The sequence below is a fragment of the Martes martes genome, assembly GCF_963455335.1.
Source record: "Martes martes genome assembly, chromosome: X".
In the NCBI taxonomy this organism is placed as follows: Eukaryota; Metazoa; Chordata; class Mammalia; order Carnivora; family Mustelidae; genus Martes; species Martes martes.
Genome location: NC_137897.1, coordinates 92,771,178 through 92,778,102, shown reverse-complemented (window position 1 = coordinate 92,778,102; position 6,925 = coordinate 92,771,178).

The window sequence follows — 6,925 nt, the reverse complement described above, 5'->3', positions numbered from 1 at the left end:
CCTATGGTCTTAAATATTCTCCAGCTTTTTTTAAAAAAGATTTTATTTATTTATTTGATAGAGAGAGACACAGAGAGACAGAAGGAACACAAACAGGGGGAGTGGGAGAGGGAGAAGCAGGCTTCCTGCTGAGCGGGAGCCCAATGTGGGCCTTGATCACAGAATCCTGGGATCATGAACTGAGCTGAAGGCAGCCGCTTAAGGACTGAGCCACCCAGGCGCCTCCAGCTTTTTTTTATAAGTAAAGTTAGAAAAGCAATCTATAGCAAAGCACATAAATGAACAGAAATTTCAGGTTGAAAAAAGGGTTTTGTGTGTGTTCAATACGCCTCGCCCATTTTTCCCTTTTAATTGGGAGTGGACAGTGCAAATGGTTGTATTCTCCATTTCTCCTCTCACACACTGTCTAACTCATGTGTGTTTTCAGGAGGTGGTAGCTATAGGAGAACTCAGTGCTCATCTTCAATAAAATTCAACAGATAATTCTCTTCTTTGCTTCTGTGTAAATCTGAATAGAAAAGGAGAAGGATTTGGAGAATTAGGGAAATAATCTTTTGGTTTGAGTTTTAAATTTAGGAAAAAAATAAAAAACAGGGGCACCTGAGTGGCTCAGTGGGTTAAGCCTCTCCCTTCGGCTCAGGTCATGATCTCAGGGTCCTGGGATCAAGCCCTGCATCGGACTCTCTGCTCAGCAGGGAGCCCGCTTCCCCCTCTCTCCCTGCCTGCCTCTCTGCCTGCTTGTGATCTCTCCCTCTGTCAAATAAATAAATAAAATCTTTTTAAAAATTTAGGAAAAAAAACAAATAACTTTTTAGATTTTATTTATTTATTTGAGTGAGTGAGAGCACAAGCAGGGGGAGGGGCAGAAGGAGAGGGAGAGAATCTCAAGCCAACTCCTGGCTGAGCACAGAGCCCAACGTGGGGCTTGATCTCATAACCCTGTGATCCTGACCTGAGCCAAAATCAAGAGTGGGACGCCCAACTGTCTGAGCCACCCAGGTGCCCCCAATAAACAACTTTTTTTAAAATTGTAGGGTAGGGGCCAAGGGCAGGCCATCTCAAAGTGTACCACTGGGCATATTGATTATTTTTAATTAAAAGTTACTTAAGGGGCGCCTGGGTGGCTCAATCAGTTAAGCGTCTGCCTTTGGCTCACATCATGATCCCAAGGTCCTGGGATTGAGTCCTACATCAGGCTCTCTGCTCAGTGGGGAGCCTGCTTCTCCCTCTCTCTGCGTCTCTCTCTCCTTGCTTGCACTCTCTCTCATGTGCTCTCTCTCAAATAAATAAATAACAACTTTAAAAAAAAAAGTTACTTAAGGGATGCCTGGGTGGCTCAGTCAGTTAAGCGCCTGCCTTCAGTTCGGGTCATGATCCCAAGGTCTTAGGATCAAGTCCCATAACCAGCTCTTTGCTCAGCAGGGAGCCTGCTTCTCCCTCTGCCTGCTCTGCCTGCCGCTCCCCCTGCTTGCGCTTGTTCTCTGACAAATAAATAAAAATCTTAAAATAAAATAAAATAAACTTACTTAAGAAATAGCCAGTGCAAGGGGCGCCTGACTTCGGCTCAGGTCATGATCCCAGGGTCCTGGAATCGAGCCCCACATTGGGCTCCCTGCTAGGCGGGAAGCCTGCTTCTCCCACTCCCCAACTGTTCCCTCTCTCGCTGTGTCTCTCTCTGTAAAAAAAAAAGAAATAGCCAGCACATTCTGACACCCTCCCAACTTTGTCTCCAGAAAGCAGGAAGTAAATCTCCCATGTGAAAGGTACACCCTCCCCGTACCAGGAGGTAAACAGACATCCTTATCACCAGAGAAAGAATTCAGAGCCAAGAAAGCTGTATAAACAAACCTTATATTTTACTAACTTACTACCCCAGCTCAAATTCTGTTCAGAATTCCTTACCAATTGAAGCTCCTAAACCCAAGTTTTCTCGGCCTGTCCGTTCCTCACAGATGTATTGTCTCTTTGTCTAAAAAATATAAAAACTGTCTGCCTTGGTCATTTCTTTAGGTTTCAATTTCATTATTGGGCCTCTGTGCATACATAATTAAACTCTGGGTTTTTTCTCCTGTTATCTGTCTCAAGGCAATTTAATTCTTAGACCAGGTAGAGAGTCTTGAGGATAGAGGAAAAATTTTCTTCTCCAACAGTAGCAGAAACACTAACTTTTTAAAAAATATTTTATTTATTTATTTGAGAGAGAGAGAGCACGAGTGGGGGCAGACGCAGAGGGAGAGGGAGAAGCTGGCTCCCCACTGAGCAGGGAGCCCAATGCAGGGCTCCGTCTCAGGACCCTGGGATTATGACCTGAGCCAAAGGTAGTCGCTTCACTCACTGAGCCACCCGGGCGCCCCAGAAAGACTAACTTTACTTAAAAAAAAAATTAAAAAGAAAAAATAATCTGTGCACTCAACAAGGGGCTTGAACTCACAATACTAAAATCAAAAGTCACATACTCTTGAGCTAACTAGGTACCGCAGAAAGACTAATTTGAAAGTATTCATCTGGGGGGGGGGGTAGTGCCTGTGTGGCTTAGTCAGTTAAGCATCTGACTTGATTTCAGCTCCGGTCACAATCACAGGGTTATGGGATCAAGGCCTGTGTTGGGTTCCACACTGGGCATGGAGTCTGCTTGAGATTCTCTCTCTCTCTCTCTTCTCTAAAAAAATGAAGTATTCATCTTAACATCATTACGATAAAGCTTTTCTATTTTGAATATTCTGTTCTTAGCTGATGTCTCTAAATGATTTCACTTTTAAATTCACCATTATTCATTACACACTCATATGATTATCTGAACAACCAAGGTTTATAGTATTTGAAGCAACCAAAAGGCAAAAGGCCTCTAATGTCTATAAAGGCAAAATGTGGGGCACCTGGGTGGCTCAGTTGTTTAAACATCTGACTCTTGATTTGGGGGCTCAGGTCATGATCTCAGGGTGGTGAGACTGAGCCCCGCATCTAGCTCCTCGTTCAGCAGGGAGACTTCTTAGAATTTTCTCTCTTCCTCTGTCCCTCCTTGCCCAGCCCCCTGCTCATGCACGTGTTCTCCTTCTCTCTCAAATAAATAAATAAACCTTAAAAAAAAAGACAAAATGAGAACTATGAGATCTTTTAACATTGGAAGATTTTTTTTTAAATTTTTTTGGTCTTTGGGACACTGCCCTACTAGAAATTAGGAAAAGTATTAACTTTGAACCATTTTCCCCCATAGAATTAGTAGTGGCTGCTTGGTAGTTGTTTACCATAAATAAATGAGAAACATTTCTGACCTTATTTTTTTTTAAATATATTCTTTGATTTTTCTTTTTACTTTGGGCTTTTTAAAATAGCTCCAAATCCTGGGTGACTGGGTGGCTCAGTGGGATAAAGTCTCTGCCTTCGGCTGGGGTCATGATCTCAGGGTCCTGGGATTGAGCCCCACATTGGGCTCTCTGCTCTGTGGGGAGCCTGCTTCCCCCCGCCCCCGCCTGCCTCTCTGCCTACTTGTGATCTCTGTCTGTCAAAGAAATAAATAAAATCATAAAAAAATAGCTCCAAATCCTCCCAATCTGAATTTCTCTAAATTGTTATTTATCTAATTGTCTTCCTTTACTTCTATACCTATAGAATGTGTTACAGTGCTTGTCTACTATTTGACATGAAACCTCTTCATGTTTTTATAATATAACATAAGCAACATCTTTTAATTTTTACAAAATTTTAATTCCAGTATAATTAACATATAGTAATATATTATAGGCATAAAATACAGTGATTCACTAGTTCTACACATTACTCAGTGCTCATCATGGTGAGTGTATCTTAATCCCCTTTACCTATTTCACCCATCCCCCCACCCACCTCCTCTCTGGTAACCAACAGTTCCCTATATTTAAGAGTCTGTTTTTTTAATCTCTTTTTTCCTTTGTTTCTTAAATACCACATATGAGTGAAATCTAATGGAATTTGTCTTCCTCTGACTGACTTGTTCTGCTCAGCATTATACCCTCTAGATCCAACCATGTTTGTTGCAAATGACAAGATCCATTCTTTTTTATGGCTGAGTAATATTCCATTAATAACCATCACTGTATTTATTTATTTAGAGAGTGCACAAGCCGGGGGAGAGGCAGAAGGAGAGGGAGAGAGTCCCAAGTAGGCTCCATGCCCAGTGCAGAGCCCTATTCTGGGCTTGATCTCACAACCCTGAGATCATGACCTGAGCTGAAACCAAGAGTCAGACACTTAACCAACTAAGCCACCCAGGTCCTGAAAGTGAATAAATTCTTTATGTCATATCTTCCATTACCTCTTGTTTTATGTCATGAACAGACATGGTGAATGGCTGCTTAGCATCTTTTGTTATAATCTTTAACTGATGGTAAGGTACTTTAAATAATTATACCTTGTAAGCCTCCTTTTTATGTTGGAATCCAAAGTCCTCAAAAATACCTTTAATACCTCGGCTAATATATAAAATAAAATATTATCCTTGCCTTTACAGATAACATTAAAATCAGCAAGTATTTATGTGAAATAACTTTTTGTACTTTATAAATCATCCAACTCCTTTCCTAAATGTCTGCTTGGGATCTGGGTAATTTCAGAGCTGATCTGGGTCAGGAATTAATTTCAAACAACAGTGAATACAAGAGTGTTTAAATAAAGATCATTTGGGGGCACCTGGGTGGCCCAGTGGGTTGGGCCTCTGCCTTCGGCTCGGGTTGTGATCTCGGGGTCCTGGGATTGAGCCCCACGTCAGGCTCTCTGCTCGGCGGGGAACCTGCTTTCCCCTCCGCCGCCTGCCTCTCTGCCTACTTATGACCTCTTTCTCTCTCTGTCAAATAAATAAATAAAATCTTTTAAAAATAAATAAATAAAGATCATTTTGATCTTGAAACAATGTTAGTCTTACAGTTCCCATTATGCTGGGTGAAACTGAAGACCAAGCAGTCCCACATGAGTCCCATGAGTTTTATTTGTGAAAGGAGTAGATATAAAAGGGGCAATACAACTTATAAAAAAATGGCCTGCTCAAGTAAGGCCGGGGAAGAATTTCAGTAGAATTTCAGAAGAAAAGGTGCACCTGGGTGGCTCAGTGGGTTAAAGCCTCTGCCTTCGGCTCAGGTCATGATCTCAGGGTCCTGGGATCGAGCCCCGCATCGGGCTCTCTGCTCAGCGGGGAGCCTGCCTCCTCCCCTCTCTCTGCCTGTCTCTCTGCCTACTTGTGATCTCTGTCTGTCAAATAAATAAATAAAATCTTAAAAAAAAAAAAGAATTTCAGAAGAAAAACAGTACGGCTTTTCTGTGTGTATGTAGACATTTTCCCTTCTGCTCTTCCCGGTGGGGAGACAACCCCAACCATGATAATGCCTAGCTTGGGAAGTGGGAAGAAGGATCTTGGACTATACAGTGAAACAGTGACAGTCAAGGATGTGAGGAACTTCGGAAGAGTTCTCTACCTCTCTCTCTCTGTCTTTTATTCTCCCCCTTAACCGGTGAAAAGGGGCCATACCACACCTTTCCCCTTGGGTTTTGTTTGTTTTTTCCTTTTGTTTTGGAATTAATAATATATTAACATGGTACAATAACCAAAAGGTTAAGATATACAGTGAGAAATATATGAAAAGGTGGGCAACTTCATTAATCATTAGAGAAGTGCCAAGTGAAACTGCAAGGGGGGACTTCTGTGTGCTTCGGTCTGTTAAGCTTCTGCCTTTGACTGAGGTTATGATGTCCCGGGCCTGAGATCGAGTCCCACATTGGGCTCTCTGCTCAGCGGGGAGCCTGCTTCTCCCTCTGCTTACTGCTCTGCCTGCTTGTACACTTGCTCTCTCTCTCTCTCTGGCAAATAAATAAATAAAATCTTAAAGAAAACCAACAACAGTGGGCTACCACTATATGCTCATCTAGTTTTCACAAGGGTATGAAGCAACTGGAACACACATGGCTCTTAAGAATGTAAAATAGTACAAACACATTGGAAAGTTCTTTGGCAGTGTGCAAGCCAAGGGTAGGCTGCATCAAATGTGACATTTTGGCAGAGTGACTATATAGAATTAAAATTACTCACGAAATTCTGCCTTCCTTTTGTCTCCAGAAAGCAAGGAATAAATCTCCCACGGGAAAGGTACCCTTCCTGTACCAGGAGGCAAAGAGACATCTTTATCATTAGAAATAGAGACTTCATAAACAAGAAGCTTGTATAAACAAGTCTTGTTATTTTTACTAGTTTACTGCCCCAACCCAAATTCTGTCTAGAATTCCTTACTAATCGAAGCTCCCAAACATAAGTTTTTTAAAAAGACTTTATTTATTCATTTGAGAGAGACACAGAGAGAGAGAGAGAGAGAGAGAGAGACAGAGAGAGAATGAGCAGGGGCGAGGACGGAGAGGGAGAAGCAGGCTTCTGTTTAGCAGGGAGCCCGACGTGTGACTCAGTCCCAGGACTCTGGGATCATGACTTGAGCCAAAGGCAGATTCTTAACTGATTGAGCCACCCAGGCGCCCCGAACATAAGTTTTCTTTGTCCTGTCAATTCCTCACAGATTTGTTTGCAAAAAAATTAAAAAGCTATCTGTCTTGGTCATTTCTTTGGGTCTCAATTTTATTATTAGGCTTCTGTGCACATGTAATTAAACTCTGGCTTTTTTTCTCCTATTAATCTGTCTTATGTCAATTTAATTCTTAGGCCAGCTAGAAGAATCTTAAGAGTTCAAGTAAAATTTTTCCTTTATTAAAACGGAACATATGCTTACTCTATGATCCGGCAATTCCAATGCTAGATATGCATCCAATATAAATGTATACATATGATCACCAAATGATATGTACTGGAATATTCAGAGCAGCACCCCACATAGCGAAATGGAAACACTGTGGTAGATTCACACAATGGAATACTATACAGCAATGAAAATGAACAATTCAAAACTACATGTGA